Here is a 14,601-nt window from a genome sequence, read left to right on the forward strand (position 1 = left end):
CTATTCTATCTTTTCTAATACTGAATTGACCTTTCATTAGAGAGCACATTATTATTTAAAGCTGTGTCGTTACTAACCTGATTCTTTTCGCTGACCTGTATCTTTTGTTTCAATCAACCAAGTCATAACTTTTGGTTCATTATACCACTGGCACATGTGTGTCTTTCTCCGTAATCCTCATCCCTCTTTTGCTTACGGTTTTCTCTCAGTGAAGTACAGAAAGTCAGAAGTTGTTATGATTCGAAACAGCTCTTTCATTGCTTGGACCAGTCATTTTCTTACCATCCTTTGGCTATTATTTTTAACTTGTTTTATATCTTTGTATTTTGCAATGGGGTGGAATGGTACACTTTGAAAGCTCTTGACATGACAGCCAACCTGCCATTTGCTATTTACTAGGAATGTAAAGTGGATGATGCAGTAATTTTGAGGGTCAGTGTCCTCACCTGTACATTGGGAACACAATGCCTGCATGACCAACCCCATATTAATAGTAATACCACCCTACCTTAAGATAGATGATCCAGGAAATCAAAGTAGTTATTGAATGTGAAACACCTATGCACTGGGTGAAATAAAAATACAATCTGTTATCTCTGATAATCCTGAGTATTAAATAAAATTACAGGTGTGGGTGTTTTGCAGGTAGAGTTTTCGTTTCTAGGAGAAAGCCTAGTTAAAGAAGGGAGTACTGAACCATCCTGGTGCTACATCCTCTGCTTCAGATGGTCTCCTCTTCTTATTTCCACTCCTCTCATCTTTGTCCCCTTCCTCTTCTCAGCTGTTTTTGGTTTAAATATAACATATTTGCTGAACAAAGCTTACACATCCCCTCTTCCTTTCCAATCACTCAAAACACACACACACACCTTCACAACCCAGCCCATTTGACTGTCACACAACAGCTCTAGGTAAAGCTTTTCTGAAGAAAATAGACTCTGCTGAGTACCCCTTTATCCTCAGTATACATTACATTACAAGTATCAGTACTGAACTTTTTAATGCTTACAATGTTCCCTAGGAGTATATCAGTTAAGCAGGCAAAAAATATATATATCTGGAAGTTTATTATTTTTCCACCAATACATTTGACACCACCTTTGGAGGGCGAACAAAAGGCATACTGTCAAGCAGATAGACCTGGACAAAAGGTTACTCTTTGTTCCACACAAGCACAGAAGTATATTTAAGCAAAGAAAGACATTCCATGACTCTCCTGGGACTTCCTTCCTCAGCTGAATTATACCAACATGTTCACACCACTTGGTTCAGACTGTGTTGGAATTTAAAATGCAGACTTCTATTTGCCAACGCTTCAATCCCACAGCTCTAAAAATTCATATTAGGATTGAACCTGGCTTTAAAACATCATAGAACAAATGGAAGTTTATTGGAAAAATGTGTATACACATGAAATTAGTCGGAGATATGAAAATAAGGGGTGTCCTTGTTTGACAGATTCTATACTTCTACAGGACAGCCTCAAAGTCGCCAGAAGTCACCTGGTTTGGGATTATGTTTCAAATCCAGGCTCACTGACATTCATGAAACTTTTGGCAAAACATGGGCCAAGTTTCAAGCAAGGCTGGGTAGAATACTTCTTTCATGTGGAACCTATGTGAAACTCAGTGGTTTTGACGAGGTTTCTCCTTGAGTTTCACATTCAAACAAGCCAAAGTTTCAGAGTAAAATTAAGGGGCAGAGGGAAACAAAGAAACAAAAAAACCCAACAGAACACGAAAAAAATGGCTTGCCTAAGAATTTAATGGCCTCTATCATGTTCCAAACCCATTTCGTCCTTCGGATTCTGCAACTGAACTTGTATTGCCTTTTAGCAATACATGTCTCCTCAGCAATGCCAAATCAAGCCTTCCTAGTATTAAGGAGGAGAGTATTCTAGAACCCCCCAAGGCAGGGAAGTGTATGCTCAAAATAACTGGAGGATTTCAAGTTTTGACTGTACACACATCACAGAAATGGGATGATTAAAAAGCTCTATATTATGCAGATCTGAAGGGAGAAAGTTAGCAATGAAATGTCCAGCTTTTGGAAATAAAAAATTAGACTGAATAGCTCTAGGTTCTCCTACTACCAGTTCTAGAGATCATACTGTATCTGCTCCTAATCTGGCGGGACGTCTCCCATAGCTGAGTCCCTCCTCCACCCCTCTGAAGAGGAGTCCTGCAGCCACTGGCTTTCTCCCTTGTCAGCAAGGTGCAGAGCACAGAGCACAGTGTATCAGTCCCCACAGTCGGGGACTTGCACAGAATCCTGACAGGGTCAGGCTCGCTCCACTCTTCACCTTCACCAGGACACGGGGACAGTTTGCCACGGAACATCAAACTCAGTATCTGGCTGAGGACTTTGAAAATATCCTTTGCTTGTGGTGAAGAAGAAAAGTGTGACAAACAAATGGAATAACACATGAATTTTCTCCAAAATAAAGAATCTGACTGAATGGCTAGAAAGTGCTACACTCTGCCCATTTTAGGAAATACGTTTTTTTCATTCCTTATCCCTCATTCAGCAGAAGTTTCACTACCATAACACACTTCTGGCTACAGAGGATTTTTCTTTTCCTTTTTTTTTTTCTAGTTTTCCTTTTTTTAATTTTCTTTTTTTTTCTCTTTAATTTTTCTTCTTCTTTTTCTTTCTTTTTTTAAAAAAAGTTACCCGGAAGATGTGTGTTTAAAATGCATTTTTCTTTTGACATATGGTGTGACACCAATAAACTTCTTTGGGAACAAGAATCTCTAAATTCCAAGGACTTCAGTGTCCATGTTAAAAAGCAACAGTAAGGCCCTGAGGCACGTGGTAATTTGGAGGCACTCAAGTGAGGGGTTGATAGAATCTGGTCTGTGCACCGTCATTTGCTGCTTGATTTTAGACATCTGCTTGGAGGGGAACAGAGAGCTATCATAAAGTCTATATTGGTCAGAGAAACTTGCCATAAAATAGTCTTGGTCTCTCAGTTGGGGGGTCCCTGTACTAATAAAACCTAACACATATCAGTGAGAGAAAACCAAAGCCCAATAGATTATTCAAAGGAAATAATATAAAAGCGTTAAACCAAAAAAAAAAAAAAAAAAGACTTTTTACTGAACATAGTAAATACTCATAACGAAAGTAAATGCTGTGTTTGAAGTTAAAGTCCACAGATCAAAGTACTTTGCAGAATGTCAAGACCAAGCATAAGGTAGGGGACGGGGAGGCACAGAAAACTCTCCAAAATATTATATTGTCACATTGGAGAAACCTGCTAGCCGAAGACAGTCAGCTAGTTAAGGAATTCTCAAAACCGAGTCACCGAATTGTGCTAGGAGTATACAAAAAACCAAAACAAACAAACAAACAAAAACTGTTCTCATTCTACGCTAGTAATGAACAGCACAGTGATGAAAAAAGGTACTAAGGTAGAGCTATCTCCTTGTCCTTAAAATAATTACTAATATGTCTCCTTTCCTCAGGTAGTTGCATCTTTTTCCTTAAAAAAAATGCCCTTAGAAAGTTAAAAATAAGTAAGCCGTCTAAACAGGAAAATTAGGATGTCTGCAAGGCTCTGGACGGCTCTGGCAATGAGGCTTAATTAGCGTTCTGCTGCAGCTCAGTCACAGGCGGGTCTGTACTGCAGGTCAACATGACAGAGTGCGTTCAGCACAGTTTAAAATTACAGCCACAGAAATGCACAGATGCTACTGCTGTATCCTGGAACACCGTATTTACCTGGAAATCGTTCAGCACCCCAGTTTATTCTCCCGGTTAACAAGTTATTTAAAAAAACATTAGTCATAAACATATCATAAACCAATAACATCACTCCAGAATTAAAGAAAAATCTTACCTACAGGCAGCCGGGTTCAACAGTTGCTCTGAAGAGAGGTAGGAGTCATTGACCTTTTACACGTGGAGATTGTTTATTTAGCCCTTTTTAAAAGGTCTTGAACTCCAGAGGTTTAAGATTAAGTCCAAACCAAGTGTCTGAAGGAAAAAAAAGGCAAGAGAGAAGGCAAATGAGAGACGGAAAGAATCCCAGCTGCTGGGTGGTGCTACTGTTCTGAGAGCGTTTGAGCTATTTTCAGCATTAACAGCAGCCGGGGTTGTCTGCAAGGGATGAAAAAACCTTGCCGAATCGCCACAGCCCCCCTCCGGGGAAGGGGGGCGGGACACAAACCAGGAAACCCACAACAACTTGCTTCACTGTGCAAATATTCATTTACATTTTGAGGAAAACTGCCAGCACGATTGAAAACAAAACACAATAAAACATTTCAACTGAAATCTTAAAGAAACATAGTGCTTTGCCATAATCCTCGCGTTTTCAAAATGATCTACCTGGTTTGTTGAAAATAAGATGTTCTATTTATGCCTTATTGAGAGGAAAGACTTTTCTTCTGATAGTTCCTTGCTTGCTTATATGGCTCTTTAAAAATATTTTAGATCTCTCTGGGAGGAATAGCTGTTATCATCCTATCCTTCTTAAGACTGAAGACAAATGGTTTATTTCTAGCCCACACCCAAATTTCCAGTTTCATCAACTATGCTATTTTTGACAGCTACTGGGTTAAGCTGTTGACATTTCTTATCTGTTGGCAGAGATTGGGGTCCATTCAGTGACAAGACGCAGACAGGCACCCGTCCCCTGACTCTCCCTCCAAAGGCCAACGAAGAAATATTTCAGATTGGGTTACCAACAATGACTGGCAAACTCTGAGCTTTCATTTTGTTTGTAGAATGATGAATTAAGATCTACAAATTGTATTCATTCATTCATTCAACAAATATTTTTGTGGCAAGTACTGAGTCTACTATCTGCCAAGAACTCTGAGAATACAATAGTGGACAAAATTAACAATGTCTTTGCCTCAGAAGGCTTACAGCACACAAACGCAGCAAGAATAAGGACGGGCTTTGCTATAGACTTTTACAGCTTCTTTTCCACAGGCTATTCAAACCATAGCAACTGGAGATGGAGATCTCTTTCTACTCTGACTGAAGGAAGATATGCGTCATCAGACTGACTCCTGACTTCCATTGCTTCATTATGCCTTTTGCAACACCCCTAAGAAGGAAAATTAGTTACTTCCTACCAAGGAAACACTTAAGTATTTTTTATATAAGCCTTTATTCTACGTAGATGAAATCCCTGAATCCTCTGAATTCCCTTTTCTTCATAACAAAGAGAAGGCTTGCACAGTCAGGAAGTACTGTGGAGAGGTGAAAGAAGATTCTCTGATCTTAGACCAGTATACAAACCACCTTGATATATTTTATAGTTAATATTATGAAGGTTGCTTACCAGAGGCTCAGATCAAATTCAAATCTTTCCTTGCAACTGATTAGAGAAAATACTGAGGAAAGAAATAGGTGAGGGAGAATAAGAGGTACGGAGTTCCAGCTGCAAAATAAATGAGTCACAGGTATGAAATGTACAGTGTGGGGAATCTATACAGTCAATAACTATGTCATATCTTGGTATGGTGATAGATGGCAACTAGACTTATTGTAGTGATCATTTTGAAACGTATAGAAATGTGAAATCCTGTTACACTATGCCGGGTAACAGGAACTAACATCGTGTTGTGGGTCAATTATACTCCAAAAACAAACAAACAAGCAAACTCATAGAAAAAGAGGTCAGATTTGTGGTTACTAGAGACAGGGGTTGGAGGAAAGAGAATTGAGTGAAGGCAGTCAAAAGGTACAAACTTCCAGTTAAAAGTAAGTACTAGGGATGTAATGTACAGCATGATAAATATAATTAACACTGCAGTATTTTATATATGAAAGTTGTTAAGAAAGTAAATCCTAAAAGTTCTCATCATAAGAAAAACATTTTTTTCCCTATTTCTTTAATTTTGTATCTATATGAGATGATTGATGTTCACAAAACTTATTGTGGTCGTCATAATGTACGTAAATCAAATGATTATGCTGTACACCTTGACTTATACAGTATTGTATGTCAATTATATCTCAATAAAACTGGAAGAAAAAAGAAAGAAAATACTGAAGACTATGCATGATATGTGTTTTAAAAAAGTTACACGACTGCTATTTCAACTACTACGGTAAAATAGTGAAATCTTTCGGAATGATACGCTTATGTTAAAATTACACAGATATTTAAATTTAAAAAATTATAACTTACATTTGAAATATGTAATCAAAATTTTAAAATAAGATTAACCTTATTTAAAAAATATGCAGCAGGGTTTTTAAAAAGATCTCTGTAGAATAATGCATTTTTCTGTTCATTTATTTTAACCGGTCCCATTTTAATAAGTCTTAAATAACTGTCAGTTTAATATCGGATATTTACTTTACTTGGTCAAAATGATAAATGGTAATTCTGGCAAAAAAAATGGAAGCCTAGCCTCAGAAAAAAAATTTTTAATTGTTTTTACTTTTTCCTCCTTATAGTAGTTTATAATGAAAAGGAAAATACATTTTAAAATTGGCCTTCCTTGAGAAACTATGGAAGTTAAGGGAACAGATAAAGATTAACTATTTGAGTACTAAGTCAAACATAATTTTTAAATTCCAAACTGCCTGCTTTTCACACCAATACTGAGAGAAGCCCATTGCCTCCTGTTTAACTATTATTAATCATTTTATGTCAATCTGCACTTGAATGAACAGGTTATGACCCTGCTAGCTCCCCATTTAGGATGAGTCCTACACTGCCAGGTGACTCACCCAGGTCTCCTTTGTTCCGCAAAGATCCTGACTGTCCAGACAGCCTCTCCATAAGCACCTTTTGACAGATTTGATGTCACAGAAGAGTGCAGATTGAGGCATAGTTTTAAAGGTTAGAAGACAGTAAATTTGGACTTTCCTACTTTCGCAACCCTATGTCTTTTATAAGTTATTAATGCCTTAGCAATTGTACCAACTGTACTACTGTTAATGATTTTATTTATATTCTTTCTCTCTTTTTTTGTTTTTACAAATAAATTGATTTAAAATCATTAGAAAATGCTTATATTAGAGTTGGACTTCTTATATTGGTGAAGCACTAAATAGGGCTTTGGCATAACCCTTCTCCTGTATAAGATAGGGATAATAACAGTACCAATCCACAGAGTTGTGGGAGGGTTTACATGATGATGCACACAAAATGCTTAACTAAGCAATGCCTGATGCATAGAAAGCATAAAAGTTAATGCTATTATCACTGTAAGTCTAGAGCTTGGCTATCCAATATGGTGGATACATATGGCTGTTGAGCACTTAACATGTGGTTCGTCAGAACTGAGATGTCATATAAGTGCAAAATGTACACCAGACTTTGAAGACTTAGTATGAAAAAGACTGTTGATCATATATTGAAATGGTATTTCAGACATATTGGGTTAAATAGGATAATTTGTTAAAATTAATTTTACCTGTTTCTTTTTACTTTTTAAAATGCCAGAACCTTTTAAATGTACAAATGTGGCTTGCATTCTATTTTTATTGGGCAGTGCCATCTAGGCCAATGGTTCTCAAACTGTAGCGAGCATCAGAGTCTCCTGGAAGGCTCGTCAAAACACAGAATACTGGGTCCTACCCCTCGTTTCTGACTGAGTATGTCTGGGAAGGGGCCTGAAATTCTGATCTCTAACAAGTCCCCAGTGATTCTTGACCACACTTGGTGAACCACTGGTCTTGATCCATGCTACTTAAAAGAGTGGTCCATGGGTCAACAACTAATTCTTGGAGGAATTAGAACACTTGGCAAGTTTGCCTGCAGAGATGCAGGCTCCAAAGACTAAGATAAGGACCTAGTTACAAGAACCCTTGTGCAAGGCATGAGTGGGACCGGCCGCCATGTTCGCTGAGGTTCTTAAACTCTCCAAAAGGACAGGATTGGTTTCAGAGGCTCGAGCAAGAATAATCTTTCTGAGATGAAGAGGGTGAAAAACGGATGGAAATGCTGGAAGTCAGTCTAGCTGTACATTTCCTTCTCTCCCTCCATAGCACACAAGAAAAACTGAGATTGTTTTCGGCTAAGTATTTGTCTAATTAAAACAATGTAGCTAAGGCACAGTTGATGTAGAACAAACCATGCTAGAGAGTATTTATGTCTCAAGAAAGGATCTTATTAACTCAGATAACACTCCACTTGTTAGAACCATGAGAAAGATTGGTATTTTAAAGTAGAGAGGCTTCTGGATCCTCTGCCCCACCCTTAAATAAGTGAGCACACTATTTTGAATGATCTCACCAGTTTGCCAAATGACTTCTCACTTTTTCAGGTGGCACCAAAGCCTTGTGGGCTCAAAGGGCTTCCTGAAAATAAAATCCTCACTGTAAGAGAGAATGCGGACCCACACTGGTAATATTTAAAACTCCCAGTGCTGTATGCAGCGACCATTTGTAGCTTTATGTCTCACAGGTTGGTCGGTTGTTTCAGAAAACTTTAAAATATGTGTAATGCTTAACAGCAGAGAGTCTGGAGCCAGTGTGTCTGGGTTTGAATCCCGGTCCTGCCACTTCCGTGTGACTTTGGGCCAGTTACTTCACTTCCCTGTGTCTCTGTTTCCTCCTCTTTAAATAGGACCTATCTCAGTGGGCTGTTGTGAGGATTAGAATAGCTGTCATTTGAAAGGAATGTAGAAAAGTCTGGCACGTTGTAAATGGTATTATTGGTTAAATAATTAAAATATAGTAGAATCTAACTGTGCAGGTTAGTATATATGGCCAAATGTAGTAATTTGTTTTCAGATACCATGATGATTTCTAGGGCCTTTTATGTGCATGGGTTCTTGAGTACATGTATTTTGAGGGCTTCTTTGAGAGCTGTTTAAATTTTTTTCCCAAGAGAACTCCGAATTCTCATTTGATTCCTCATCACTTCCTATTAATTGAGAGGATCTCAGTAGGAAGGAAGTGAATGTAGTTTTCCCATGAATATTGTTTTCTAGGTTACATTTTTTTTCCCCTCTGAAGTCCTTTGAAAAGTGAGTTGCAGTATAAATGTTTGAAGGTTTTCGTGGCCATGTCAGTTGGGTAGCATTGTCTAATATTCCAGGAGAACAATGCGTCATTCTATTAGTCAAATATTTTGGTGCTTAGGGAGAGGCAGCACGACCGTCTGAAACAGTGGCATGAGTTTCAAAGATGTACCGAAAGGGCAGTCAGATTCTCATACTATAGAGACGACAGACATCAGATAACGCTGATCAAAGGAAGGGATAGACCCCCAAAGTCTGGCATGTTGAATGCAAAATGAAGGCTAGATTAAGTGCACTAACATCTTTTACACTTGTCTGCTTAGACCACATGAAACAGAGTGAAGCATGCTCAACAAAACTGGTGATGCTTGGAAGCATCATGCCCTTAGTAAGTGTCAGCAGGGCCATCTCCAGGAACCTCAGTGTTACACGTGCGGAACAGTGAGTAAGTGCACTGAGTGGGGAAACCCAAGCCCAAGAGGTGAGTGGTTTCAGACCAGTCACGCAAGCCCTCTGCACTCGTGCCCTGAAAGGGAGGGAGAAGAATTGAGCTATAAACCCCTTCCTAACTCTAACATCTCAACTTTTGCTTGGACTTAGCAGAGATTCCGTTTGGCCGTTCCCCCTTGCCCCCGTAATCTACATCTAAAGTTGTCAAATCATATGTCCACTTATTTCTGCTTCCTGGTTACCGATGTGAAGCGAATGTGTTTTAGGAGGTGATTTGCCATCTCATGTGCCATTATGCAATCTGGGACTGAATTTTACCACATAAGGTGAGAGTCTGAAGGAACGATTAAATAACCAGTATCAAATGCAAGAGATTCTATAGAAATAACTTCTTAAAACCTTTGTTACAACTCACTTTACTAGTTAAAACCTTACTGTTTTTAATCTTACTGTCTGAACTCTATATGTATTTAGCAAGGGCCTCTGCTGTTTTATATAACCATGACTAAGCTTTTCTTGATATTTATATGCCATTGAAATTGAGCATATGCAACAGTTGCTGCATATGGTAGAAAAATCGTTAAGATAAACCTTCGTAAAGGGGCCTATTTAAGGCTCTGCACAACCTGCTATCTTCTCACATCTCCACCCACATCTCCTACCCTCCTTCTAGCTCCATTTCTTCCAGGTTCTCTGGTCTCCTCTCAGTTCCTGGGATGGGCCATGGTCAGGGCCTGTGCGTGCGTCATTCCCTCTTGCCGGCCGCCTGCCCTGCTCAGCAGTGGATTCGTGTACCCTTCAGCCCTCAGCTGAAGTGCCTTTTCCTCAGGAAGGGTTTCCCTGCTCCAGCCAAGGTCAAGCTTTTTTGTTTTGTTTTGTTTTTGGAGTATTATTGCTTTACAATGTTGTGTTAGTTTCTGCTGTACAAGAAGTGAATCAGCTATATGTGTACATATATCCCCTCCCTCTTAGACCTCCCTCCCACCTCCCCCCATCCCACCCATCTAGGTCGTCACAGAACACCAAGCTGAGCTTCCTGTGCTTTATAGCATGTTCCCACTAGCTCTCTATTTTACTCACGGTAGTGTATATATGTCAATCCTAATCTCCCAATTCATCCCACCCTCCTCTTCCCCCAGCCCCCGTGTCCACATGTCTGTTCTCTATGTCTGCGTCTCTATTCCTGCCCTGAAAATAGGTTCATCTGTACCATTTTTCTAGATTCCACATATATGCGTTAATAGAGGACCTAAAAAGATGGAGAGATATACCATGTTCTCGGATTAGAAGAAGAAATATTGTGAAAATGACTATACTACCCAAAGCAATCTACAGATTCAATGCAATCCCTATCAAATTGCCAATGGCATTCTTCACAGATTTAGAACAACAAAAAAATTTTTTACAATTTGTATGGAAACACAAAAGACCCCGAATAGCCAAAGCAATCTTGAGAAAGAAAAACAGAGCTGGAGGAATCAGGCTCCCTGACTTCAAATTATACTGTTTTTAACTCTTGAAGAATCACATTCCTCACATTCCCTCCAACATCAAACGTTGCATTTGCTTGAGTGATTGGTTCATGTATTTCTCCTCTTATTTCCCCTTCTCATCGTACCCCTGACATGTGTGTTGTATTTGTGCCTTGCACAGAGGAAGGGCTCAGTGTGTATTTGATTAAATAAGTCCTGCTCAAGGCATTAAGCAACACACAATGGCATTTTTGTTGTATATTAACAAGAATTTGTAAAATGAAAGTATCTTGTAAAAAGCAAAAACTCTGTATTCTAATTAAGCAGCTGTTTCCAACCAAGAGGATTCTCTGAACTGTATTGCTTTGTAGTTACGTATTTAATTTAAAAGCTTTTTGAAGTATCAGATAGCACTTGTTTTCCCCCTCAGGATATAATATATTCTATTATCTTAATAATTTGCATTTATGTTCTAAAATGGGCTTGAAATAAATCAAGTTACCTGCATTCTCGCATCATCTCTCCAGACCTTTTTCAGAGCCATGTAATACTCCATTAGGGTGTATTAATCACTCACTTGGGGTCCCTGATCAAAATTTCTTTTGATTAGGGTTGTTGGAGAGAATGATATATTTGTCTGTATATTGCTAGACAGTTATAACCACCTGGCTCCCTACAAGCCATACCTGATGTTGTTTATAGGTACCTGATGAGCAGACAGACAGGCAGACAGACATGAAGTATCACACCAACAACCCTGCCTGGTCAGGCCATTGTCATTCCTGTGACTTGAAACCCTTCCTCATGTCCATACGGTGCATTAGTTACAAACACACAAGGAATGAGTAGCCATTGAGAAACTGGGAGATTTGTGATCTTGTTCTCTGGCAAAGGAGAGGAAAGGAGAGCTTTGGGTGGCCTGGGCTACAGAGCAGAGTCAGAGACTGGAGGCTGGTCTTCGCCCTGTTGCCTGGGAAGAGGCTGTGTAACGCTTTCTTCTACCATGGGCACAGGGACGTTGGTTATGGCCTAAGCATGTTTGAAGATGTACTGTTTTGTATATTCTTTTCATACATTTGTAAAACACTTTGAAGTGATCAAAGCACAGCATGAAAAGTATCTTTTCTGAGGCATTTAAAAAACAAACTAATTAACCCAACAATCCATGGCACATTTCCATCGTTACTATGGCCACAAAAGTTAATTTTGCAAGGACAGTCATACATAAGTAATACACAAAATGTTAGAAAAGTTTTCTTGAAACTCACAGAGATGAAATATGAGTGAAGAATAAAAAGGAAGAGTTGACCAGCATTCAAGGGTTAGAAGGGACTACAGATTCGTTATATCAAGTGCATAAGAAAAACATCTTCCTAAAATGAATGCAGGTTAGAAATGGCAACCTTCAGATATTGAACATGTTAGTATTTTCTGTGTTATCTGTCCTCTAATCCAGACCTTCCTACCTCTTTCTGTGACCTGTTGGTGTGTCCCAAGTGGGTTACAGATGTTGCTGCAATATTATCCCTTCCGTTGTCACCTGACCAGGCCATACCTGGGGCGGCTGGAGCTTCTGGACCAGTCGCCTCTGGCTATTAGCAACCTCTTCTGTTTACCTCAGTGCCAGATATAGAAAAGTTTGGGTGGGAACGGTCTAACCAGCAAGGTCAACCTCCTAAAAATAGCAACAATAGTCTTATTAACAAAAAGGAAACACAAGAAATAAGATGGTATGGGAGAGGCATGTTAGAAATGTCAAGAAATAAGTAATGATATCTCAATTTTACAAAGAAGGGAGAAAATCACTGTTCAGACTCCAGGCTGAGCCAGGACTGGCCTGGTCTCCAGAGGAAGGTGCTAGAGGGCCTCTCCTGCCTGCAGCAGAGGGTAGTTTGTGTTCAGGCAGAGGGGTGGGGAATGGACCTCTGAGTCAAAGTAAATGCTCACATTTTTACCTTCTAGCGAGTTTCCTCTTTTTCTCAGCAAGGGTTTCTTCCAGGGTCATTTTTGAATGAAGTTTCCCTCTGATACATTTTATTTTACTATTTCCAGACTCATTATTCTTTAAAATAAATAATGTAACACAGTCCTGGCAGACACAGTTTTCTACCTATGGAGGATCCATTTTTGCTTTCAACTTTGCTACAGACTCCTGGTACCATGTCTATTTTAAAACTTACCCTCTCAGATTCCCTTGCAGTTTGTTCAGGCTGATAGGCTACAGGCAAGACATTTCACACGCGCGATAATAACACAGAACCTCCTGAGGAGAAGGCTGCTCTGCCCTTTGCCCTTTAACCTGGCATTGCTCCTCTAGGCTGATGGAAACGCAGATGCCCTTCTGGGAGGCACCTGCTGAGGCAGAGTTGAACCCACCCTGGGCTTCTCGTTGTTTCAGGGAAACCAACCCCTCGCCTGGTTAAAGATAATCTGTCGCTTGAAGCTACAAACATACATGACACAACCATCTAAGGACAACTTTCTCACATCAGGCTGTCTGAAAGACAGCAGAAGACAATTAGGCTGGCTATTAAGATGTCATGTACATGGGACTTCCCTGGTGGTCCAGTGGCTAAAACTCCACGCTCCCAATGCAGGGGGCCGGGGTTCAATCCCTGGTCGGGGAACTAGATCCCACGTGCCGCAACTAAAAGATCCCACACGTGGCAACTAAGACCTAGCACAGCCAAATAAATAAATAAATATTTAAAAAAAAAAAGATATCATGTACAAAATAGTTTCGGAAGTTCTGAAAGTACTTCTGGATATCAACAATCAGCCCTCACAAGAGTTGCTGCGTTCAGTTTCAGGCCCCTTATCATTTCCTAATGGATTGAAAATTGCAGTGAAAAACAGAGCTGATATGTTTGAAGCCCTTGGAGCTGCAGCATTTGAATCTTTTTGGCTTTAAATAAATATAGTCAAGTAGTTGGCTCTTTTTTCTAAAACTGACATTTAATGATCAGTGATATCAAGAGAAATAAGAATATCATAATAATATACAGGAAATACAAAACAGGAACCCATTGTTTATCCTGTTCTCAGTGGACATTGCCAGAGCATTGTTCGGAAAACTTTGAACAGGGTCACTTCAATGTAGTTTACCAAGCTTTCAAAATCTAAATTGAATGATGGAGTTTGTCCTTGTTACAGAAAAAGTGACTTTGAGAAAATATTCAAGGCTAGGGATGTCTTGAGTTTGAGTATTAAATGACCTTAAAGATTTCTACTTATGATTTCTTAAAATGGTAAATGCTCTCCGTCATAATTGAGGCAAAAGCATGTTGGATTAGGAAGCCAATAATTTTCCAGTTTTTAAATAAAAACTGAAGATACACATACAATGTGGAAATTATTTTAAGCGTTCTTGTCTCGTGGCTTCTGGTTAAGTACCATAAATTGAGGAAATGAATATAAATTGTAATACATTCCATTTTATAACAAGCAGTCACGTATAAATATTTTATCTTTCTATCCATATCTGTGAAGAACATGATGGCTGAGAGGAAGGTTCTGGAGGCTGTCTGCCACCATCAAATCTGACTCCACTGCTTCCCATAGCATGGTTACTCGAATCTCCTTGAGCTCCAGTTCTCGCATTAAGAAAATAAGAACTATTGCACTACTTGACTCATCTGATTGGTATGAAGATTGAATGAGTTAATATATGCAAAGCTCTTAAGACAATGCCTCGTACACAACAAGCATAAGTGTTGGTTGTTGCTGTTGTTATCATCATTTTC

The 14,601-nt window shown here is 39.2% G+C and overlaps 1 protein-coding gene across 3 annotated transcripts in view; it reads right to left on the bottom strand.

Moving 5' to 3' along the window:
• The window catches only part of SORBS2 (sorbin and SH3 domain containing 2), a 204,753-nt gene that overhangs the window by 164,962 nt on the left and 25,190 nt on the right, over positions 1–14,601 (bottom strand). For all 3 annotated transcript variants that reach the window (XM_061177387.1, XM_061177391.1, XM_061177392.1), the window contains exon 2: positions 3,842–3,978. The gene's annotated coding sequence lies outside the window, so the exon portion shown is untranslated. The remainder of the gene's footprint in view (positions 1–3,841; positions 3,979–14,601) is intronic.

This window comes from Eubalaena glacialis, chromosome 20, assembly GCF_028564815.1.
Source record: "Eubalaena glacialis isolate mEubGla1 chromosome 20, mEubGla1.1.hap2.+ XY, whole genome shotgun sequence".
Taxonomy (NCBI): Eukaryota; Metazoa; Chordata; class Mammalia; order Artiodactyla; family Balaenidae; genus Eubalaena; species Eubalaena glacialis.